The sequence below is a fragment of the Phocoena phocoena genome, chromosome 5 (genome assembly GCF_963924675.1).
Source record: "Phocoena phocoena chromosome 5, mPhoPho1.1, whole genome shotgun sequence".
In the NCBI taxonomy this organism is placed as follows: Eukaryota; Metazoa; Chordata; class Mammalia; order Artiodactyla; family Phocoenidae; genus Phocoena; species Phocoena phocoena.
In genome coordinates, this window is record NC_089223.1 from 74,969,602 (window position 1) to 74,996,025 (window position 26,424).

The following is a 26,424-nucleotide window of genomic DNA, read 5'->3' on the forward strand; positions in this document are numbered from 1 at the left end:
ACAAAAAAAAAAAGATAAAAAGGAAAACAGAATTACCATGTGATCCAGCAATTCCACTTCTGGGTACATACTCAAAAGAACTGCAGCAGGGTCTCAAATAAGATAATCTGCACACTCATGTTCATGATGGCATTATTCAAAAAAGCCAAAAGGTGGAAGAACCCAAGTGCCTACTGGCAGATGAATAAATAAACAAAATGTGGTGTACACAATGGATTATTCAGCCTTAAAAAGGAAGGAAATCTGACATGTTACAACATGGATGCACCTTGAGGACATTACGATAAGTGAAATAAGTCAGTCACAAAAAGATACTTTATGATTCTACTTACAGAGTCAGAAAGTAAAATGGTAGTTACCAGGAGCTGGGGGTAGAGGGAAAAGGGAGTTATTGTTCACTGGGTATAGACTTTCAGTTTTGCAAGATGAATACACTCTGGAGAGTGGATTCACGGCAACGTGAATGGTTAAGATGGTGACTTTTCTGTGTATTTTACAACATCACAATTTTGAAAAAAAAAGTAAAGGGACGGAGAAAAATATACTAATCCAAAGAAAGTTGTAGTGGGGATTTCCCTGGTGGTCCAGTGGTAAAGAATCTGCCTTCCAATGCAGGGGATGTGGTTCGATCCCTGGTCAGGGAACTAAGATGCCACACGCCATGGGGCAACTAAGCCTGCGCACTGCAAGTACTGAGCCCACGCTTTCTGGAGCCCACTCACCACAACTAGAGAGAAGCCCGTGTGCCACAATGAAGAGCCCATGAGCTGCAACGTTTGATCCCACATGCCGCAACAAAGATCCCGTGTGCCACAACTAAGACCCAATGCAGCCAAATAAATAAATAGATAAATAAATAAGTTTTTTTTTTTTTTAAAGAAAATTGCAGTCATTTTAATTTCAGACAAAGCAGATTTCACAGCAAGGAAAATTACCAGGAATAAAGAGGGACATCACATAATGATAAACAGGTCAATTATCCAAGAAGACATTAAAAATACTTAAACTGGGGACTTCCCTGAGGACTTCAATGGGGAACTAAGATCCCACAAGCCGCTCGGCATGGCCAAAAACACAAAACAAAAACAACAAAAAACTTAAACTGTATGAGCATAACAACAGAGTTTCAAAATACATAAGGCAAAAGCAATAGAACTACAAAGAGAGTTAGATGAGTTCAGTATTACAGCCAAAGACTACAACACTCCTCTGCCAGTATTTGACAGATCCACAGGCAGAAAGACAGTAAGGACACAGCTGAACTAATTAGCACCAACAATCAAACTGGATCTAATTGATAACCATAGACTATTTCATGCAACAGCAAGATACACATTCTTCTCAAGGTCACACAGAATATTTACCAGGTAAACCATATTTGGGGCCACAAAACACACCTTACAAATTCAGAAGAACAGAAATCATACAAAGCATGCTTTCACACCACAATGGAGTTAAACTAGAAATCAATGACAGAAAGATGGCAGGAAAACCTCAAAATACTAAACAACACAGTTCTAAATAACACGAGTGAAATAAGACATATTAAGAGAAATTGTTTAACATTTCCAACTTTGAAAACAAAAGTACAACTTAACAGAATTTGTGGGATTTCATGAAGTATAGTGCTTAGAGCAAAATTCACACTGAATGCATGTATTAGAAAAGAAGAAAAAACCAATAATCTAAGATTCTACCTTACGGAACTAGAAAAAGAAAAAATTAAATACAAAGGAAGCAAAAGAAAAATTAATTTAAAGATTAGAGCAGAGGGACTTCCCTGGGGCACAGGTTCGATCCCTGGTTGGGGAACTAAGATCCCACATGCCACACAGTGCGGCCTAAAAAAATAAAAATAAAAATTAGAGCAGAAATCAATGAAATTGAAAACACAAAGGAAAATCAACCAAACCAAAAGCTGGTCCCTTGAAACAATCAAGTAAATTGATGGGCCTCTAGATAGGTTAACAATAACAACAAAAAAGAGACAAGACACAAATTACTAAATATCAGAAATGAAAGAGGCCATCTCTACTAATCCCACAGACAAAGGAATAAAAGAGTACTGCGAATGATTATGCTCACAAATTTGATAACCTAGATGTAGTAGACTGATTCTCTGAAAGACACACTCCGTCAAAACAAAAATAAATAGATACTCTGAATAAGGACTAATATTTGTTAAGGAAGTTGAATAATTAATAACTTTCCAAAACAAAAAGCACCAACCAGCCCCAGATGGTGTCAAAGATGAATTCTACCAAACATTTATGAAGAAATTCCCTACAATCTCTTTCACAGAATAGTTGCAAAATACTTCCTAATTCATTCTGTGAGGCCAGCATTACCCTAATACTAAAAGGAGACAAACACAGATGAAAGGAAAACTACAGACCAATATCTCTCATGAACAGGGATGCAAAAATCGTCAATGAAATATTAGCAAACTGATTCCAATAACATATAAAAATAATTATACACCACAATCAACTGGGATTTTTTAAAACATCTTTATTGGAGTATAATTGCTTTACAATGTTGTGTTAGTTTCTGCTGTATAACAAAGTGAATCAGCTATATGTATACATATATCCCCACCAAGTGGGATTTAATCCCAGGTATATACAAGGCTGGTTCAACATTCAAAAATAAAATTAGTGTAATCCAACCAATCAACAGGCTAAAAAACAAAAACCACATGATCATATCAAAAGGTGCAGGAAAACCATGTGATGAAATCTGACACTCATTCACAATAAAAACTCTCCGTAAGTCAGGAATAGAGTGAAACTCTCTCAACTTGGTAAAGAATATCTGCAAAAAAGCTACAATGAACATCATACTAATTGGTGAGAAACTCAACACTTTCCCAGTAAGATCGGGTACAATGTGAGGATATCCCCTCTTGCCACTCCTTTTCAACATCATACTTGAAGTTCAAGCCAATGTAATAAAATAAGAAAAGGAAATAAAAGGTGTACTATTGGGAAGGAAAAAATAAAACTGTCTTTGTTTGAAATAATCATCTCTGTAGAAAATCTGAAAGAACAGAGTAATTCCTAGAACAAGCAAGTGATGATACGAAGGTTGCAGGATACACGGTTAACATACAAAAGTCAACTGCCGTCCTACATACCAGGAGTAAACAAGCAGAATTTGAAATTAAAAACATAATACCAGGGCTTCCCTGGTGGAGCAGTGGTTGAGAGTCCGCCTGCCAATGCAGGGGACACGGGTTCGTGCCCCCGTCCAGGAAGATCCCGCATGCTGCGGAGCGGCTGGGCCCATGAGCCATGGTCGCTGAGCCTGTGCATGCAGAGCCTGTGCTCCGCAACGGGAGAGGGCCACAACAGTGAGAGGCCCGCATACCTCAAAAATAATAATAATAAAAAAAAAAACATAATACCACTTACATTAACATCAAAAATTTTAAAAAGAAAAAAATACTTAGGTATAAATCTAACAAAGTATGTGCAAAAACTATATGAGGAAAACTACAAAATCCTGATGAATGATAACAAAGAAGAACCAAAAAAATAAAGGACACTACCCAATTTCAATACTTACTATAAAGTTACAGACCTCAAGACAATGTAATATTGGCCAAAGATTTAACAAATAAGTCAATGCAATAGAACAGACAGCCCAGAATGAGACCCACATAAATACAGTCAACTGATCTTTAAAAAAAAAAAGCAAAGGCAATACAACAGAATAAAGACAGTCTTTTCAACAACAGTGCTGAAACAACAAGATATACACATGCAGGAAATTCCCTGGTGGCCTAATGGTGAGGATTTCAGCTTTTGCTGCCATGGCCTGGGTTCAATCGCTGGTGTGAGAACTGAGATCCCACAAAAAACAACAACAACAACAAAAAACCACATCCTAGGCACAGACCTTACACCATTCACAAAAATTAACTCAAAATGGATCACAAACATAAATATAATATATAAAAGTATAAAGCATGGGTATGACTATGATTTTTTAAGATACAACACCAAAGGAACAATTCATGAAAGAAATAACTGATAAGTAAGACTTCATTAAAATAAAAAACTGTTCTGCAAAAGACAATGTCAAGAGAGCGAAGACAAGCCACAGACTGAGAGACTATACCTGCAAAAGAAATATCCGATAAAGGACTGTTATCCAAAATACACAAAAAACTCTTAAACTTCAACAATAAGATAACAACCTAATTTTAAAATTGGGCCAAAGTGGGCTTCCCTGGTGGCGCAGTGGTTGAGAGTCCGCCTGCCGATGCAGGGGATACGGGTTCGTGCCCCGGTCCGGGAGGATCCCACATGCTGTGGAGCGGCTGGGTGCGTGAGCCATGGCCGCTGAGCCTGCGCGTCCGGAGCCTGTGCTCCGCAATGGGAGAGGCCACAACAGTGAGAGGCCCGCGTACCGCAAAATAAAAATAAAAAAATAAAAATAAATTTATGCATTCTACAACTATTATCAAAAAGACAATAAATAACAAGTGTTGGTAAGGACGTGGGAAAAGGGAACCTTTGTGCACTGTTGGTGGGAATATAAATTGGCCGCAGCCACTATGGAAAACAGTATGGAGTTCCTCAAAAGATTGAAAAAAAAAAAAATGGATCAAAGGGACTTCCCTGGTGGTGCAGTGGTTAAGAATCCACCTACCAATGCAGGGGACATGGGTTCGAGCCCTGGTCCGGGAAGATCCCACATTCCACGGAGCAACTAAGCCCGTGCGCCACAACTACTGAGCCTGCACTCTAGAGCCCTCAAGCCACAACTACTGAAACCCACACACCTAGAGCCCATGCTTCACAACAAGAGAAGCCACCACAATGAGAAGCCCGCGCACCTGAACAAAAAGTAACCCCTGCTCACCGCAACTAGAAAAAAGCCTGTGCGCAGCAACAAAGCCCCAACACAGCCAAAATAAATAAATAAATTTTTTTTTTTTTAAAAAGGCCAAAGATCCAAACAGACACCTCACCAAAGAAGACACACAGATGGCAAATAAGCATATGAAAAGACACCCCAGTCAAGTCATGGGGAAATGCAAATTAAAGTGAGATACCGCTACACACCTATTAGAATGGCACAAATCCAGCACACTGACAAGAGCAAATGCTGACACGGTTGTGGAGCAAGAGGCACTCTCATTCATTACTGGTGGGAATAGAAAATTATACAGCCACTGTGGAAGACAGTTTGGCAGTTTCTTAAAAAACTAAACATACTCTTACCATATGATCCAGCAATCACACTCCCTGGTAATTACCAAAGGGATGTGAAAAGTTATGTCCACACAAAAACCTGCACACAGATGTTTATAGCAGCTTTATTCATGATTGCCAAAACGTGGAAGCCAACAAGATGTCGTTTAACAGGAGAATGGATAAACAAGCTGTTGCATCCAATGAAATATTATACAGCAATAAAAATAATTATCAAGCCATGAAGAGATATGGAGAAAACTTAACTACACATTATTAAGTGAAACAAGCAAATCTGAAAAGGCTATATATTACACAATCCCAACCCTATAACATTCTGGAAAAGCAAAACTATGGAGACAGTTAAAAAATCAGTGGTTGTCAGTGTTTTGAGAGAGGGAAGGATGAACAGGCAGAGCACAGAGGATTGTTAGGGCAGTGAAAATACTCTGTACAATACTATAAGGATAAATACGTGTCATTATACATTTGTCCAAACTCACAGAATAAACAACACCAAGAGTGAACCCTAAGGTAAACTATGGACTTTGGGCGATTATGACATATCAATGTAGATTCAACCACTGTAAAAGATATATATGTTGGTGGGGGATGTTGATAATGGGGAAGGCTATGCATGTGTGGGGGCAGGAGGTATACGGGAAATCTCTGTACGTTCCTCTCAATTTTGCTGTGAACGTGACAGCTATTTTTCTTTTCTAAGTCTTCAAGTTAAAAAAATGAGTACTAAACATTCAAGTGTTCACGATATGTAAAGAAAAAAAAAACAGAACAGAAAGTATTTATTCTATGATTACCAACTATACAAATTTGCAGAATAAAAACTAAAAAGATTGTAAAAATGAAAAACAGCCTTTGCATGTTTCTGAGACAACTGGAGAAATCTGAATATGGACTTTATTACATGATATCGACATGTTTTGGTTAATCTGTTAGATGTAATAATGGTACTTCTGTGTAAGAATATATTTTTAAAGATATTAATACATGCTGAGAATATCAAAGACATTTATATGTGAAGCTATAGAGACAAGATAACCTAGATATGCTTTAAAATTCCCAAATAAAGAAAAGGCAAGATGAAAATTATCCTTGAGCCACTAAAGTTATTTCCTAGACCTGGAAGATCCAAAAATATTTGTCAATCAATTACCATATCCACAGACACAACAGAGGCTTAAAATAAAAAGTTTGAGAGACAAAAATATTAGAATATTAATTGTTAAATAATATTAATATATCTAAATAACTAGAAATTTAATTAGTTCATGAAAATGAAAGGCATTCTGTCAAAGTTGAAAGTTGTCTGTTAAAGTTTATGCAAATAAAAATGAAGATAAACATAAAATGGAAGCACAAAGTTACGAATTCCAACAATAAATTTACACGTTGTTGAACTCTTCAAATGTGTCACCATATATATTAAAATCAAAATCCAGGGCTTCCCTGGTGGCACAGTGGTTGAGAGTCCGCCTGCCGATGCAGGGGACACGGGTTAGTGTCCCGGTCTGGGAGGATCCCACGTGCCGCGGAGCGGCTGGGCCCGTGAGCCATGGCCACTGAGCCTGCGCGACCCAAGCCTGTGCTCCGCAACGGGAGAGGCCACAATGGTGAGAGGCCCGCGTACCGCAAAAAAAAACAAAAACAAAAATACTCAAGTAATTTGTTCAGAAATATCATAATAAAACACTACAAAATAAAAATTTATTTTAAATTTTTATTAATCATTTAATGGCATTCTCTTGTTAAAATCTAAAGGACTATATAAAACTCTCTTACCAACTAATCAGGTGTCAGAAGGCTGTTCTTAGATCTCTTTGTTCAAAAGTCTTGTGATACTGCACAAGCTTTCCTTTACAACATCTATCATCACACAGAGCTAAAATAACTTTTAGTGTGTCTGTACTCTTGTTTGTATTTATGGAAGTTCATAAACTTGTAGACGAAAAATACTGCTTGCAGTATCCGTAAACAAAGGATGTTGCAGCCATCTAGCATTCAGCCACTGCACCCAGTCCTGACAGTGTACCCTGAGGGGATTCAGGATGGAAAAAAGCAGGATACATACAGGCCCTAAATAGTTAAGGTGCATATCAAAGGAATGATTTCAATGAGTCCAAACTCTTGCATCTTCCCATACATAGAAAAGTGTTAAATTCATTACCCTGAGATGTCTGGTTTTCTTTAATTAATGGTAATCTTTTGATGTTTCGACTACCTGGTTTTTGTTGCAAAACTCCTGTAAGTCCTGGCTCCTCCCTTACCTCTTTGGACCGGTTCCTCAGAGCAATCTGAGAGGCTATCTTCCAGGCTTAAGTCCTTGGAAAACCCGCCAAACAAAATGTAATTCTCAACTTCTAGGTTGTGTATTTTTTTTCAGTCGACAAACTAGAAGTCCCTATGTTTTCTGAATATGTAGATGCATAGAAAAAATTGTTAAAGGTTCCTTCTGAAAGACAGGATTAGGATTGAGGGAAGGAAGGAAGGAAAGGGTGGATGGGTAACGAAAACTTTTACTCTGTATATTTCTGTAATTGAAAAATTTTAACAATGAAACTCTGTACCCTTAAGTAATTTAAAACAACTTTTCTTTTAACCTTCCAAACTCCTATGTCACCTAAGAAAATTTAAGAAGGAATTTTAAAGGGTTCAAACTACTGACAGCAAAAAGGAAAAAAAAAACTAAACAACTGAACCAAACAAAAAGGAAGAAAAACAATGGAACCAGTGACTCAATGAAATAAAATAAAATAAAACCAAAAAGTCATGGGCTCAATTGATAAAATACAGAATAAGTAAACTAAAGGCAGGAAAGAGAAAGGAAACTAAAAAACGAGATAAACCGGGACTTCCCTTGTAGTCCAGTGGTAAAGAATCCACCTTCCAATGCAGGGGACATGGGTTTGATCCCTGGTTGGGGAACCAAGATCCCACATGCCGTGGAGAAACTAAGCCCACGTATCACAACTACTGCGCCTGCACACCCTGGAGCCTGTGCACCACAACTAGAGAGAAGCCCAAGTGCCATAACGAATGCCACAATGAAGACCGGATGCAGCCAAAAAAAAAAAAAAAAAAAAGAGAGAAATAAATAAATAAATTTAAAAACCTTTAAAAAACGAGATAAACCATATCCTGTGTTTACTACACCTTAAAACAGATCATAAATAAGTGAAATGTAATATATTAAATTAGAGATTTTTTTTTTTGATGTGGACCATTTTTAAAGTCTTTATTGAATTTGTTATAATACTGCTTCTGTTTTATGTTTTGGTTTTTTGGCCATAAGGCATGTGGGATCTTACCTCCCCCGACCAGGGATTGAACCCGCAACCCCCTGCATTGGAATGTGAAGTCTTAACCACTGGACCGCCAGGGAAGTCCCAAGAGATTTTTTTTAATACCGAAACTGACAAAAACTTAGCAACCACTCTCTAAAAAGCTACCTGGTTCTCAAACATACATTCCACTTTACAAAAAATGATCCCACACTGTTCCAAAACAATGAAAGGGACAGAATGATTACAAACACATTTTATAGGACAAACAATGGCTTTGATCCCCCAAACTCAGCCAGCACAATTCTGAACAAACACAGGTTAGTCTCACTAAAAAGATACACAATTCTCAACAAAATCTTGGTTAACATACCATAACAAATTTAAGTACTATTCACTATGACCAAGAGGGGTTTATTCCAAGAATTCAAGAATACAGTTCCATGAAAAATTTTATCAAAAAGGTATTTGGAAATGCCTTAATTTGACAAATACAGATGTTAAAGTAACAAAGGATATATATCTAAAACTGAGGCAAAACTATGTTTTCCTTATAAAAAGGGATAAGAATATTTGCCATCACTGTTACTACTTACAGTAATCCTTCCATCTAAACACAAACTCTTTTATAAAATCAAACATAGACAAATTTATTTTGCATAAACTTTTTTTTTTTTTTTGCGGTACGCGGGCCTCTCACTGTTGCAGCCTCTCCCGTTGTGGAGCACAGGCTCCGGACAGCCAGTCCGGACAGCCAGCACAGTCAAGCCAGGCCCAGCGGCCATGGATCACAGGCCCAGCCGCTCCGCGGCACGCAGGATCCTCCCGGACCGGGGCACGAACCCGTGTCCCCTGCATCGGCAGGCGGACTCTCAACCACTGCGCCACCAGGGAAGCCCCCATAAACATATTTTAACCACAATAATTTCAAACAGAAACCAATCTCAAATTACTTTCACAGCTATGACTTTAAGTCCCCTGCCTCCAGAACTGTGAGAAAATGAATTTCTGCTTATGCCACCCAGTCTATGGTAATTTGCTGTGGCAGCATGGGCTAAGACATCCACACACTGATTAAAAAAAGAGAAAAGGGGACTTCTCTGATGGCGAAGTGGTTAAGAATCTGCCTGCCAGTGCAGGGGACATGGGTTCAATCCCTGGTCCGGGAAGGTCCCACATGCCGCAGAGCAGTTACATCCGTGCGCCACAACTACTGAGCCTGCACTCTAGAGCCCACAACTACTGAAGCCCACGTGCTGCAACTACTGAAGCCCTTGTGCTGCAACTACTGAAGCCCACACGCCTAGAGCCCGTGCTCCACAACAAGAGAAGCCACCGCAATGAGAAGTGCTGCTCGCCACAACGAGAGAAAGCCCACATGCAGCAACGAAGACCCAATGCAGCCAAAAATAATAAATTAAAAAATTTTTTAAAAAGAGGAAGAGGAAAATCATTTGTTGCCATAGGAGGTGACTATTAAACCAAATCTATACTCTGATAATAAGCAATTTTCATCCCAGTTAACAATGGAAAGCTCTTCTTTCTAGAAGAATTCTAGCTAGGTAAATATAAAGTTGACAATTAGGAAAATCAATGGATGATGATCCTTTTCAGGTGAAAGGATACTAAAGAGTAAGATATCTGCAAAGGACCAAAGCATTAACTTCAGTTTACTTGCGAACTGCAAAATGAATAAAACGTACCTTCACAAAGAGATCTTGTGGCTCTCACCTTAATCAAGTGATTACACAACTGACCTGACATCACGAACAGTGAGAAAACCTGATATTACACATATATTAACATAATTCAATATGAAGTACCAACAGTACACTTGGAGTCTTGCCAAAAATGTTTAACCTGATAATCCAGTCAAACCTTTATACCTGATCTCCCAGTTTATAAGAAATACAAGTTAAAGCATCACCATGAGGAAATCTCCAGGATTAAAAATGGAGGTGTGTGCAGGAGAACCATCATAAATTTTAAAAGACTAAAAACTACATTCAGGGAATCCCCTGGCTAAGACTCAGCGCTTTTACTGCCATTACCAGGGTTCAATTCCTGGTTGAGGAACCAAATCCCGCAAGCCAAAAAAAACCCCGCAAACAAACAAAAAAACTACATTCATATGCAATGTGTAAACCTTAAGCGGATCCTTCAAAAAAAAATCCAAAAAACTATAAGACATTTTTTTAAGTAACTAGGGAGATATGGGAAAATTTGAATATTAGATACTAAGGAATTAACAATTTTCTTACATAGAATAATGATACTGTGGTTATGTAAAAGAATGCTATTTAGAGGAGATGCATGCTCAGCTTTTGGTAGTGAATCATCTTCATAACAGCAGCATTAACAATTGTTGAATCTAGGCAGTGATGACAGAAGCATACATTCTTTCAACTCTTCCACTTGAAAATTTTAATAAAAAGTTAAACGAATTATTTGTTTTATTTTTTCTGCCACTTACTTGCCCACAGAATGTCTAGTTCATAGAACGTGCTCAAGTTCACTGGATAAACTAGGGCTTGGTCAAATGTTTATCTAAATAAACAATGTTTTTCAAAAAAAAAACAAGTTAAATAAACAGATAAAATGGAACAGTTAATTTTTCTATCTGACTTTTAAAAAAAGGTTGTATTAATGGTGAGAATATGATGAAATGGGCTGCCTCATACAGTGCCAGTGCTAGAGCAATTTACAACCAACTTTCTAGAACACACCTTGGTCATAAGTTCAGATACTATGACCTAGTAATTTTCTTCCAGTAATCTATCTTAGGGAAATAAACTCAGATTAAAAAGTATTATGGGGGCTTCCCTGGTGGCGCAGCGGGTTAAGGATCCGCCTGCCAATGCAGAGGACACAGGTTCAATCCCTGGTCTGGGAAGATCTCACATGCCGCAGAGCAACTAAGCCTGTGCGCCACAACTACTGAGCCTACGCTCTAGAGCCCGCAAACCACAACTACTGAAGCCTGTGCGCCTAGAGCCGGTGCTCCACAACAAGAGAAGCCACCGCAATGAGAAGCCCGCGCACTGCAATGAAGAGTAGCCCTCGCTCGCTGCAACTAGAGAAAGCCCGTGCACAGCAACGAAGACCCAATGCAGCCAAAAATAAATAAATTTATTTTTAAAAAAAAGTATTATGTAAAGATATGCCTTTCAGCAGGAAAGGCTATAACAAGAAAAAATAGAAACAACTTATTCGACAAAAGAATGGTTTAGTCAGGCACTACTGAATATTAATATATAAATGCTATTTAATTCTAATACTCAAGTTAAATACTAAATATTTTAAAAGAATATTTAATGCCCTGAGGAAAACACAAGATATATTAAGAGGAAAAAGATATAAAACAGTATACATACAAAGATCTTGATTTGATTTAAAGGATGTTTATATCAACAGCTATCTGTGGTTGATGAGAGAGACTGTTGCCTAATTTGTCATCTTTGTACATTTCTTCTCAATTCTCATAGAAGAGCAAGGAAACAGGATTAAGAATGCCTATGTTCCCGACAAATACTAACAGACTGTAAGCTCTTATCCCCATAATCATACTCTTGATTTTGTCGTTACCTAAACCTGCACCTTCTCCGAAATCCACTTCAAGTTTCTCAGATTCCCAACCTCCGTGGATCAAATAAATTCACTTTGGTACTCCAAACCCAGCTATTAGCTGGCTTCATCAAAACAGAACCACTCTCCCTGACTCTCCCTCATTATCAGTCACCTTTAAGGTCCTCACTTCCTCCTTAGCCAGTTTAGATTCCTTGGGCATTCATTATAATCACTCCCTTGCAAATACTCTTGACAACCTTGATACCTTTCTTCCTGCAGTGTACTCATATGGCAAAGCCCTAATGCTAATTAAACTCATTCTCCAATGAACTAAAAAAAAAATTTTTTTAAACTTCCTGTGTCTGCCCCAAGCAGCACTGCTGGGGGAGGGAGCAGGGGACAACCACCATTCAGTGGTCTGATGTTCAAGTGAAAACCACAAATCCCAAATAGAAACTTAACATTGCCCTAAGTGTCTCTGCTCCTATTAAAGATTAATCCTTCCACTTATGTTAGGAATACCACCCCGTTCTTCTCAAGGACTTTGCACCTTCAGTTACTCCTCTCTCTAGCATAATCAATTTCTCCCATCCATCAACATACAAACATACTCTAATATCTACTAGAAATTTTTTTTTAAAGATCTCTGAAGCCATGGTCTTCTCCAGCTCCCCCTCTTCTCTCCTTCCCTGTAAAAGCAAAACTCCTTTAAAAAGTTGACCATAGTTGCCAGTTCCTCATCTCATTCCTCTTAACAATCCACCCCAATAACACATGCACACCATTCCAATGAAAATATTCCAGTCAAGGTCACAATGATCACACTGCAAATTCAACGGTCATTTCTCCCATTTAAGCAACATGACAAAGTTGACCACCTTCTTCTTGGAACTCTGTCTTCTCTTGGCTTCAATGACACCATGCTCTCCTTTGTTGGTTCTCGTCAATTCAACTTCAACATGTGCTATGGAACCAGGACAAAAACCAGATTTTGTCCTAGACCCCTCCTTTTCTAACCAAATTCTCCTAGAGTTAAGTTACCCAGTCTAAGCATCAAATTATACCATCTATGTATCTATGATGCCAAATCTCTCTTCAGATCTAACCTCCAGACTCACATAACGAACTGCTTAAATTCTTATCCTCCCCACCTCCAGTGTGCTCTTCCCACTCCTCAACTCAAAATTTAGCACCACCATCCATCTAGTTGCAAAGACAAAAATCTAGGTGTTTTTCCAGCTTCTTCATTATTTCTCTACACCATCAGCAAGCTCTGGTGACTCCACTCTTAAAACATAACCCAAACACTTCTCTTAAGCCTCCTCTATTCCACCCTAACCCCAAGCTACAATCATCTCTTGCCTAGGCTACCTAGAAAGGCTTCCTGAGTTCATTCCTGCCTCCTATCCCCAACTCCACATAGGAAGTGCCTAACAAATTTCCTTCTCCTTCCTTATTAACAAAATTCTCATTTTAATTGGGGAGCAATGTGCTCAGCTAACAAACATTTCCTAGCCTACCTTAAACCAAGAAGTGATTATGACACTGTGGTGAATAAAAAAATAAAAAGAGAGGTCACTGAATGGAACCTCAGATATCTCTTTTAAAGGGAGTGAACTCAGCTGGCGGTGCCTGGTGCCTTTCCCTTTTTACAATTCAGATAGGCTGCCTGGTCCTCTGATAGCCATTCTGAGAGTTTAGGGACAAGGGTCAAACTCCTAAGAATAGTAACCTGAAAGTTAGAAGTAGACTATTAACACTATAAAGCCCCTAACCAAGCAACTTTGGGATACTTCCCCTCCAGACTTTTCCTATTTATTTCAATCACTACTACTGTTTCTTTTGTTACATCCAGCAAAACTCAACCTTTAAGTAGTAAACGTTTCCTCATTATCTTCAGGGTCAATTCATTCCCCACAGCAGCCAAAGTGATCTTTTAAAAACACGAATTCTGTCGTTTGCTTTAAATCCTCAAATGGCTTGTGTGTGATCTGGCTCACACCTACATCTCCAACTTCATCTTGCACCATTCTCCTCCCTTACCCACAATACTCCAGCCACAACAACCTCCTTTTGGTTGCTTACACATAGCAAATTCATTCCCACTTTAGAGCTTTTACACTAACAGTTTCCTCTGATCTGGACTGTTCTTCCCCAGTGACGTGCTTTTATCATTCAGATCTCAATTTAAGTTTACAATTCTAGGATAAGTCTTTTCTGAACACCCAATCAAAAACAACCAATTAATTTCATCTGGACAATATTATTATACAGCTCTGCACTGCATTTATTACTTATTTGTCTGTCTTCCCTTATCCCACTCATTACTATATCCCCAACACATATCATGGTGCCTACCATAAAGAGAGCCCTCAAATATCTGTTAAAGAGCTCTTGGTACTGATAATACAAAGATGGATGAGCCATGATGCCTACCCTTGAGAAGCTTGGAATCTAATAGGGAAAAACAACTTCAAATGATTAAAAATTACAGATTTCGGTTTAAAGTCCCATGGGAATTGTATTCAATGCTCCCCCACCCCAAAAAACTCTAAATATGTATATATATGTACATACATAGATAAAATGAAAGGAAAACCAAAATTAAGATGTATCTCTGTATATGTGAAATATTTCATAGACAAACATTTTTTAAAGAAAAGAATTATCTCTGGGAGTGAGATTACTGATAATTTTTACTTTATAATATAGTTCCCTGTATTTTTCAAAGTTTAATAAGTTTCTTACTTTTATATTCACAGAATTTTGACTACTTATTTAAAAAAGAAAAGCAATTAAATGGTTTACATTCTTGACTATATAATTATTAGCTTTCTATGTGCATGTAAGAGTTGATCATCCTAATATATGACTAAGTTAATTCCAATTTATCCTCCCAAGTATTAGTTTAAGGGTTATTCCCAAGGAACTCTTTCCCTGAGTTTAGGTTACCTCACCCTCACAGTTCTCCTTAAACTCAACAAACATAACTAGCTGTTCAATGTCTCACCATCTTACTGGACCATAATTTACTCCATAACAGCATGGACCATGTCTAGCTTATTAGCAAACACAGGTGGCATTCAATAAATATTTGTTGAATAAATGAAGAAAAATGTAGAGCTAACTAAAGAGTTTAAACTAAACCATAGGATACAGATGATGTCATATATAATACTAAATAGATGCCCCCTGAGATCTTCAAAGGGGAAAACTACAAAATAAAGCAAAAAAGATTCTCTTCCCACCATCTTATTTCCCCAGTTTTGGGCTTGGACAGTATACCATCCCAATTCAGGACCTGACTACATTATCAACAGAAACCCAACTTCACTGGCGGCCACCTTTATCAACATATTCAATTCTTCCTAGTACCAGAAGCAGGATGAAAGGTATTACTTTCATAGTGCTTGGGGATTAGCTCCCTGGAGCTTAAGAAATACTGAACCTCATTCAGGAAAACAAATGCCTCCTGCTCACCAGGCAATGTGCTAAGCAATGGAGGATGTAAAAATCAGTAAGACAGGTCTATGTCCTCAATGACACACATTCACAGTTCCATCAGACAGATGGAGATAAAGCACGTAAGTAAACACCTAAGGATATAATCAAAGTATGACCAAGCCAAGAGACGTTAAAAAAAGTCTGACACATATAACCTTCTAAAATCTCATCTAGCAATACACACTAAATTCTTGCACATTTGTACCAGCAAGAAACTGGAAATAACCAAATATTCAATGCACAGATGCATAATCTGCAGTATATTCTATACATATATTTTAAAAATAAAGGAACTAGTACAGAATGATTTAAGAAAAATGAAGCACAAAGTGTTTTATATCACTGCTGAAAAGCAATAGTATCAGACAACCCACAATTAAGTACACCAATCCCAAATAGGATGGTTCACATGAAACAAAGAAACCTAAAAGTAAAGCACCCCACAGTCACTTGAGAGAAATAGCTACATATGCTAGTTAGCCCTGCATTTGTAATCACTAGAAAAATCCATAATCAAACAAAGACTAAAAATAATGAACAGAGTAACACAGACCTGTCCTAAACCTAGGCAAAGAGCACTTTCAGCAATAGCTCCAAAAGATTAGACACCTATCAAAGATTTGGGCGGCGGGGGGGGGGGGGGGGGGGGGGGCGGGGGGGGGGGCGAGGGGGGGGAGGTTTGGCATACTTTAAATGTTACTAAGCCTATTACATTTCAGGCACCATACTGGACGCTGAAGAGAAAAAGATGAATAAGAATCCTCAAGGAGCCCAATGATCTAGCAGGAGCAAAAAGACATATATACAATTACCAAAAATATAATAACTGCTCTAAAAAAAAACCCCAACAAAGTGATACTGGAGAAAAAAGGTAAACTGTGGGTTCAAGAAAAGCTTATCAGGGACTCCCTGATGGTGCAGTGCCAATGCAGGGAACACGGGTTTGAGCCCTGGTCCGGGAAGACCCCACATGCTACAGAGCAACTAAGCCCGTGCACCACAACTACTGAGCCTGCGCTCTAGAGCCCATGAGCCACAACTACTGAAGCCCTCGCACCTAGAGCCCGTGCTCCGCAACAAGAGAAGCCACCGCAATGAGAAGCCCGCGCACCGCAATGAAGAGTAGCCCCCGCTCGCCACAACTAGAGAAAGCCCACGCACCACAACTAGAGAAAGCCCACGTGCAGCAACAAAGACCCACTGCAGCCAAAAACAAATAAATAAATTTTAAAAAAGGAAAAAAAGAAAAGCTTATCAGAAATGGCATTTTAGGAGAAGTAAGTTTTTCAAAAGGCAAAGAAAGGAGGTTAAGGACTTATTCCAAGCAGACAGAACAACTCAATATAGCTAAAGGCTGGAGGGAGAGTGAGGGTCTGAGGTATGTTCAGTCTCAACTTAAGTTGAGACTTGACAGGAAATAAGGAAAGGTAGGCTAGAACAACAGTAAAAAGGTTTTGACTTCATGCAATAGGGCGTAGACAATGTAAAGGAAAATGACAAAATAACGTTTTAAAAATTAAATCCAGGGAGGCAGGGCTGGGCCGCGGTGCAGGGCCACCGTCCTCTGCACTCCTGGGCGTTCCTCCGCGCTGTGTGCCCCACAGGAGGAAGTCACAGGAAAACAATCTGACATCAGGTGAGAATCCAAGTCAAAACTGGGTGAAACTGAAGAGAAGTTGGACGTTCCCACTGGCTCCTTAAGTACCTATGGATTATGGCAGGAAAAGTGAAATGGATCACTGATATCAAGAAGTCATTGCTGGGCTTCCCTGGTGGCGCAGTGGTTGAGAGTCTGCCTGCCGATGCAGGGGACACGGGTTCGTGCCCCAGTCCGGGAAGATCCCACATGCCGCGGAGCGGGTGGGCCCGTGAGCCATGGCCGCTGAGCCTGCGCATCCAGAGCCTGTGCTCTGCAACGGGAGAGGCCACAACAGTGAGAGGCCCACGTACCACAAAAAAAAAAAAAAAAAAAAAAAAGAAGTCATTGCTGATAAATAACTCTGAAAAGAGAGGATGGGTCCAAGTGACAGAAAACGAGGACTGGAATTTTTACTGGAAGAGCAAGCAAACCATCCGCAATGTTTTTACTGTCAAAACTGGCTACCGGCTCTTAGATGATCAAATAGTCAACCATTTCCCGAACCACTATGAACTGATGCAGAAGGATCTGATGGTGAAAAACATCAAGAGATACTGAAAAGAGCTGGAGAAGAAAGGAAGTCCTTTAGCAGAGAAGGACGAAAGTGGGAAACACCTCTACCTGGACTTCGTCCCCGTCACCTACATGCTGCCCGCCGACTACAACCTGTTCGTGGAGTTCAGGAAAAGCCCTTCCAGCACCTGGATCATGAAACCTTGTGGCAAAGCTCAGGGAAAGGGCATCTTTCTGATCAACAAGCTCTCACAAATCAAAAAGTGGTCCTGGGACAGCAAAACATCTTCGTTCATGACTCAGTCTACCAAGGAAGCCTACGTGATCTCTCTGTACATTAACAACCCGTTACTAATCAGCGGCAGGAAGTTTGACCTGCGCTTGTATATTCTGGTGTCTACGTACTGCCCACTGCGCTACTACATGCATACACTTGGATTTTGCTGCTTTTGCACAGTAAAATACACCCCGAGTACCAGTGAGCTGGATAATGTGTTTGTTCATCTCACCAACGTTGCCATTCAGAAACAAGGGGAGGACTACAACTACATCCACGGGGGCACGTGGACCGTGAACAACCTGCGGCTCTACCTGGAGAGCATCTGAGGCAAGGAGGTGACCAGCAAGCTGTTCAACGAGATCCACTGGATCTTCATGCAGTCCCTGAAGGCCGTGGCACCCATGATGAACAACGACAAACACTGCTTTGAGTGCTACGGCTACGACATCATCATCAACGACAAGCTGAAGCCCTGGCTGATCAAGGTGAATGCTCCCCATCCCTCACTTCCAGCACTGCCAACGACCAAATCCTTAAGTATAACCTGATTAATGACACCCTCAACATCGCGGTCCCTAACGTTGAAATTCCAGACTGTAAATGAAACAAGTCACCCCCAAAGGAAGTCCTTGGCAATTATGAAATTCTGTATGACGAGGAGCTGGCACAAGGCGACAAGGCTGACCAAGGGCTGAGAAGTCCACCGGGCCAGTCGCTGGGGACCAGAGGGGGCCAATCGAGAAACTCCAGGACAACCGTCCTCACAACCTGGAAGTGACCTCTAGTGAGATCAAGACTCCAGCCTGGACTTGTCACTGCACCCACCCTTGCTGAAGACCTATTTTGGAAATTTCCTTTTTCTAGAGCTTTTTTCCTTTCCTAAACCCTGTAATAAAGGCACTTCTTTGGAAGGTTAAAAAAAAAAAAATTAAATCCAGTGGCATGGCGCCAGTTGAATTAGAAGTTGGGACAGACCAAAGGCAGAGAACTAAATGTAAATAAGCAAACTATTTTAATATAAATAGTCCATCTGAGAAATGAAAACCTGACCTAAGATGATTAACAAAGAACACAAAAGCGGAAACAAAGATTCAGGAGATAAATGGATGATGGAGGACGATGAGATCAGTAACTTACAAAGGACAGTAAGAGAAGTTGAAGAAAAACCAGAAAAGTCCTATCAGAGTAACCGAAAGGGGAAAGCTCTAAGATGGAATTGGAAACGTGGAAGAAAGAGGTACAAAATGGACAATTGCTGAAAAGATACTTTTTGTTTCACAATTTAGAAGACATTGGTAATGCCTGAAAAAGTAGTTTCAATATGATATGATAGAGACAGAAGACACCTGAGTACAGAAGTTAAGGAATGAATTAACTTTTAAGAACCAAATACAGGAGAATATCTTTATGATAACCAGAGTAGGAAAAGATTCCTTAAACAAAATACAAAAACCACACCATATAGGAAAAGACAGACAAATTTGGCTACTTTAAAAGTAAACTCAGTAAGATCAAAGATACAATAAAGTTAAGTGAAATAAGCCAGCAGAACAAATAATGTATAATAATCAAATTCATAGAGAAAGAAAATAGAATGGTAACTGCCAGGGGTTGAGCATTGAGAAGTAAGGAGTTAGTGTTTAATGGGTACAGAGTTTCAATTTTACAAAAAGCAAAGTCTTGGAGATGGATGGTGGTATTGGTTGTACAACAATGTGAATACACTTAATGCCACTGAAATTTTTGTGCACTTAAATATATACAGGATGAGGGACTTCCCTGGTGATCCTGCAGTTAAGACTCGTCGCTCCCAATGCAGGGGGCCCAGGTTTGATCCCTGGCCAGGGAACTAGAGCCTGAATGCTGCAACTAAAAGATCCTGCATGCGACAACGAAGATGCCACGTGCCAGAACTAAGACCCCAGCGCAGCAAAATAAATAAATAAATATTTTTTAAAAATACAATGAAAAGTTTTATGGGGCTTCCCTGGTGGCGCAGTGGTTGGGAGTCCGCCTGCTGATGCGGCGGACATGGGTTCGTTCCCCAGTCCAAGAAGATCCCACGTGCCGCAAAGCAGCTGGGCCCGTGAGCCATGGCCGCTGAGCCTGCGCGTCCGGAGCCTGTGCTCCGTGATGGGAGAGGCCACAACAGTGAGAGGCCCGCATACCGCAAAAAAAAAAAAAAAAAAAAAAAGAGAAAAGAAAAGTTTTATTATGTTATTTACCACAATTTTTTTAAAAAGAGCATTAAAAAAAGATAAGACAGAAATTAAGCCACATAACAGAAGTAGACAAAATTATACAGATAAAGAATTCCTACAAATTAATAAGAAAAATACAAACCACACAAATTCTTAAAAATGGGTAAGGAGGGCTTCCCTGGTGGCACAGTGGCTGAGAGTCTGCCTGCCGATGCAGGGCACACAGGTTTGTGCCCCGGTCTGGGAAGATCCCACATGCCGCAAAGCGGCTAGGCCTGTGAGCCATGGCGGCTGAGCCTGCGCGTCCGGAGCCTGTGCTCCGCAATGGGAGAGGCCACAACAGTGAGAGGCCCGCGTACCGCAAAAAAAAAAAGGGTAAGGAATGCAAACACTAATTTTACAAAAGAAAGCCTTATGGCCAATAAACACAAAAACATGCTTAATATCTCTACTGACAAGGGAAATGAAAATTAAAATAAGCTATCATTTCATATCCATCAGACTGACAAAAATCTAAATCTTCCAAATGTCAGGTCCCTAGAATTCTTATTTACTTCTAGAGCAAGTGTAAATTGATACAATCATTGGGAGAACAATGATGCAATATCGAGTCATGTAGAAGATGCAAATACACTCAGATCCTGAAAGTCTACTTCCTATAAAACCCTTATGTGCCCAAGAAAACAACTATAATAATGTGCAATGCATCCTTTTTTATAATCTCTAAAAGTTGGAACTATGCACCATCAATAACAATGAATTTTTAAAACTGTGACATGAAATACTCTACATAGTAGACCCTTGAACAACAAGGGGGGTTAGGGATACCGACCCCCTGCTCAGACAAAAATCCAAGTATAACTTATAGTTGGCCCTCCATATACCCAGTTCCTCCACATCTTCACATTCAATCAACAGTGGATTGTGTAGTACTGCAGTATTTACTATGGAAAAAAATCCGCATATAAATAGATTCATGCAGTTCAAACCCATGTTGGTCAAGGGTCAACGTAGTTTAAAACTGAAGAACTAAAAAAAAATAAATTAAAAAAAATTTTTTTAATAAAATTGAAGAACTAGAGCATATGCATCGTCACAGATAAATCTCAAAAAACAACGCTGAGAAGAAAAGTTGCAGGAGATGTAGAATATTATAAATCATCTATGAAAAAAGATTTTTTTAAGTTTAAAATACTAAAAAGTGATTTTACACTCAAAAATACTGTGTTTATCAATAGTAAAAACAAAAATATGAATGGGGGGGATATACTCAACCCCAGCATAGTGGTTACTTAAAGAAGGAAAGAGAACAGAATGAGCTTTGTCTGTATGTTTTGTTTTATTTCTTGGGGAGGTGGAGGAAGGGCTAAACCCAGTATGAGTTAAGATCTATTAAATCTGGACCATGGATATAAAGGTGTTCATATATTATTTCTTAACTTCTAAGTCTAAAATATAATTTTTTTAAACATCTTTAAAGATAATGGATAGGAAGCAAGCAGCAGATATGATTATACTCTATTCTTTCCACCATAACCAGTAAACAGAGTCAGAGACCTGGTTTTAAACCCCTGTTCCACCAAGTTACTCGACACTGAGGAAACTTACTTAATTTCTTCAGAGCTGCAACTTTCTAATCCATAAAACAAGAATAACACCCATCTCATAAGGCTGTGATATATATAAAATATCGGATAGTAGACATTCAACTACAGGTAGCTACTGTTTCAAATTTGCAGTAAAGGCCCTTCCCTGGTGGTCCAGTGGGTAAGACTCCATGCTCCCAGTGCAGGGGGCCCGGGTTCAATCCCTGGCCGGGGAACTAGATCCCGCATGCATGCCACAACTAACTAGTCCACATGCCGCAACTAAAGATGACGTGCCACAACTAAGACGCGGAGCAGCCAAAATAAATAAATAAATGTTAAATTTGCAGTAAAAGTAAAGAACTAAGGGAGGGAAAGGACAAGGGTTTTGAATGGAATGAACTTGTCTCACCTTTTCAGAATTACATAACAGAACATACGACAGATGTCACATGGATGTGACCACGACTTTCTAGTTTCCAAGACCCAACTTTAAAATAGGGATTTTACAAAGGAATTCAAGATTACACACCAGAGGATTAGCATATGGATTCCATGGTCCAGTTAAAGGAGACCAGAGCCATGTCAAGAAGTCCAAAATAATCCCATTACTCCATATTATATGAAAGGCTCCCAAATAATTTACTTCTTTTTCACTCAGAAAGGTCATTTTAACACAAACTTCTCTCCAATTTATAACTGTCTCCTAAAGAAAGACTAACCAACATCTTCAGAACAAAGCCCACATATATTCTTTTGTATTCCCCTTGGCCACCAGCCCCCACAGGTTATTTGCACACAAAGAAACAATATCAGAAGTACTAAAGTCCCTCATCATGTTATTAAGCCTTTTCTGGAGGCAAATTCCCGTAGAGCTATCACTAAACCATTGAAGGAAACCTTTATGGTCCAAGGACAACAATAAGCAGAGTATGAAAGTACAGTTAATTTTGACATCTTAGCAGCTATCCATTTACTGAATGTTCCAAGCACTGCTCTAAGCACTGTAAAGCCTCTCTTGATCTCCCTATTTACAGATAAGAAAGCTGAAACAGTCAGTGCTGTAGGTATTAAGCAGAAAAGCCAGGACTGAACGCAAATCTAATTCCAAAGCCCACACTCTTAATCACTAAGCTAAACTCACTACACCATGCTTGGGGAAATAAGTATCTCTGCCTCCTGGCAGACTTTTCTCACAGTAAGAGAGAAAAGCAAAATATATTTAAATACAATACTCAATACTGAACTGTCACCCACTGTTGTACTTAGTTTTATTAGCATTCAGCTTTTATATTGTTTATGAAAAGTATAGTCCCATAAAGCAACCATATATAATGGTTGGAGTAAACTGGTACGCCAAAAGCTTGGGTGAAGTTCACCATTAACCAGATCTGAGTCACTGAGCAACAATCAATCTCTCTAGGCCTCAGTTTCCTGATCTTATAGATGAAGTTTTTGGCCTAGATCTAAGATCTCTTTCAACTTTAACATTCAACACATTTTCTAAGACACTATTAATGCATGCTTTGAACAAAGACTTTGAAAGTCATCTTTTGAAAACCTTTAAAATGAAATCATATAGTATATGCTCTTATGTCTATCCTTTTACTCAAATATACTCAAAGCAAAAAACAAAAAAACATACTCAGGGCTTCCCTGGTGGTACAGTGGTTGAGAATCCGCCTGCTGATGCAGGGGACGCGGGTTCGTGCCCCGGTCTGGGAAGATCCCACATGCCGCGGAGCGGCTGGGCCCATGAGCCATGGCCGCTGAGCCTGTGCGTCCGGAGCCTGTGCTCCGCAACGGGAGAGGCCACAACAGTGAGAGGCCCGCGTACCACAAAACAAAAACAAAAACAAAAACATACTCAAAGTTAGTCTGTGCTATTAAAAACCAAGAAAATGACTGGAAAGGCGTGGGGTGTGGGGATTCTGATGGTGCTGGTAATAATAATATTCTGTTTGTTTTGGGTGCTGGTCACACTTTATTGTATGTACTTTGTATATTACCATTTATTATTTTGGTATGAAAAAGGTGTTTTTTTCTCCAAAGAAAACTTATGTGTTCTAACTCCACAACTATGTTTGTGTATATCAGAGCTGTGCAACCTTTTTGTTATAAATATATAAATGTGGTGCTTTGTGACCACCTAGAGGGGTGGGATAGGGAGGGTGGGAGGGAGACACAAGACGGAGGAGATATGGGGTATATGTATATATATAGCTGATTCACTTTGTTATAAAGCAGAAACTAACACACCACTGTAAAGCAACTATACTCCAATGAAGATGTTAAAATAAATATATAAATATATATATATATTTATATATATACACATATATATAAAAATGTGTTTCTTGCCTAATTTTGTCCATAACCCTGCTCCCTAGTTCCAGTTCAGGCATCTACAGAAGAGATCATTTACTTGTAAATTACAGTATTCCTGTAATTCCTTTATGACTGTCTCCTGAAATTCGAAGTCAGTCTTAACTTTCCTTTGGAACCTAGCTCAAGAACCTCCCTACATACACATACCCTCAGAACTGCCATAGCATTGATTTTTTGCATCTAACATTTTTATCTTCCTCCAACCAGGTAAGTCTTTTAGGGCTGTTGTCAATATGCTCAATAACTGCTCACATATTTACTGAGAAATAAGAATATATATTCTTTACAAAGGGGTGACCTGCAAAGGGATCCCAAATGCATCTAACTCTGTGCCGGATTGACAGAGATCAAAGCCTTTATAATAACAAAAAAAAAAAAAAAAAAAAAAAAAAGAGAGAGAGAAGAGAAATGCACCCCAAAGAGTATTACTTGGACAGGCTTTTTGTTTTTTTTTTTTTTTTACCTCAAATCTATAACACTTTCCTTGCTCAACCTACACCCAGAACCTCTTAAGGCACACTATCTAAATAAGTTAAACTGAACTATAATTTACATAACTGTAAAAACATACCACTTTTCTATTAGTAAAAAATTGTTCAAATTCTGGTAACATTACTTTATAGCAGGAAATTTCAGCTTTTTCCTTACATCAAAAAGGAAAAAGTTTAAAAGAAAATGATGATAATTAATTGATAAGGGTCAAAGTCTTAAAACAAAAACAGAACATTCAAACCTAGTAGAGCCATGCTATATAATTTTTTGTACCTTTACTTCCCATTCATTCATCTTTTAGAGAAATTATACTACACATCCTACCTAGTTAACAGTCTTAAATGTTCTTCTAAAGAGTTTTGTCTACAGCAGTGGTTCTCAGCATTTGGCAAAGTCTGGAGACATTTTTAGTTGATATGATTGGCAGGGAGAGGGTAGGGAGGTGGAGGGAGGATTGCCTGTGCTATTGGCATCTAGTGCTATTAGTCAGGGATAGTGCTAAACATCCTACAATGCACAGGAGAACCACCCACTACAAAGAATTCATTATTTGCCCCACATAGTGCCAAGGTTGCATGGTCTATATAAATCAAGAGACTTTCTTCTAAAGATTTGCAACTAGTTCTACACAGAATAATCAAATATATAAAATTTAAAATAAAAGATACAAAAATCCATTTAAATACTTAAGGAAAACGTATACAATAGTAGTTTTCATGAAACCAATTTGTTAATGCCATAGATTTAAATATTCCCTATGAGAATCCTAGAAAATCCTAGCTAGCAAAGAGCAGCTACAATATGAAAAAAACTACAAGTACCATACAGCACAAGAACAAGCAAGAGTATGTGCACTGATTTAAGGGCATTTTACTACACTGAACATCAAATTTAAAAATATTTTCCATATTGAAATGCAAGTAAACCTTTAATTACAGGTAACACTTATTTTAATGTTTAAACTAACAAATTAGGTTGTGTTTAAATCCTTTAATCAGTAATACAAACCAGGTTCAATTATTTTTAAATAATTAAAAGTATGCCTACCTTTGGCAAGTCATGACAGCATGGTACAATATAAACACAAGCAGACTTAGATCTACATCTCAAAGCTATACATTTGCGGACAAATAATTTAAATTCTCTGAATCTCAATTTTCTCATCTAAGAAATAAGAAATCTAATTCAATGACCTGTTCTTGAGAATTAGCAATAATGTATATAAACAAATGGAACTGAGAGCTCCTCTACAAATGGTGGTTAGCTGTTAATACCAATAATAATTGATAGTACATAATAATACAACCTATGAATACAGATTATAGTTTTATTCTATCCTCATAAGTAACAACTCATTTATGTAATTCAACTCAAAAAATAACCATAAAATGTACTTTAAATCAATTTTCCATGCCTAGCAACTTTGAAACATTACTTAAAATTCACACTCAGATTTAAATAAACCTGACACATAAAGGACAGACTTCCAAACACAGTTTCAGGAAAAAAGGCCTACATGGTTTATTTTGAGTAAATAAAGTATTAGCATGACTCAAAATTCAAAAGGGATCTTTTGATGCCTGTTGCCCAAGACACCCAATGACAGAGAAGCAATCAATGTTACCAATTTCTCATTAATCCTTTCACCTATACAGACAAATACACCTATTCTCCCACTTCTGATACAAATGGTGGCCTCCTCCCACTATTCTGCACTGTGCTTTTCACATTTATCTTGGAGGCTATATTTTAAC

At 38.7% G+C, this 26,424-nt stretch overlaps 1 protein-coding gene and 1 pseudogene across 5 annotated transcripts in view; one reads left to right on the forward strand and one right to left on the reverse strand.

The window, feature by feature from the left end:
- UBE2K (ubiquitin conjugating enzyme E2 K) overlaps positions 1–26,424 on the reverse strand; it is a 77,474-nt gene that overhangs the window by 48,424 nt on the left and 2,626 nt on the right. The window lies entirely within an intron of this gene.
- LOC136123658 (polyglutamylase complex subunit TTLL1-like) lies at positions 17,286–18,781 on the forward strand (annotated as a pseudogene).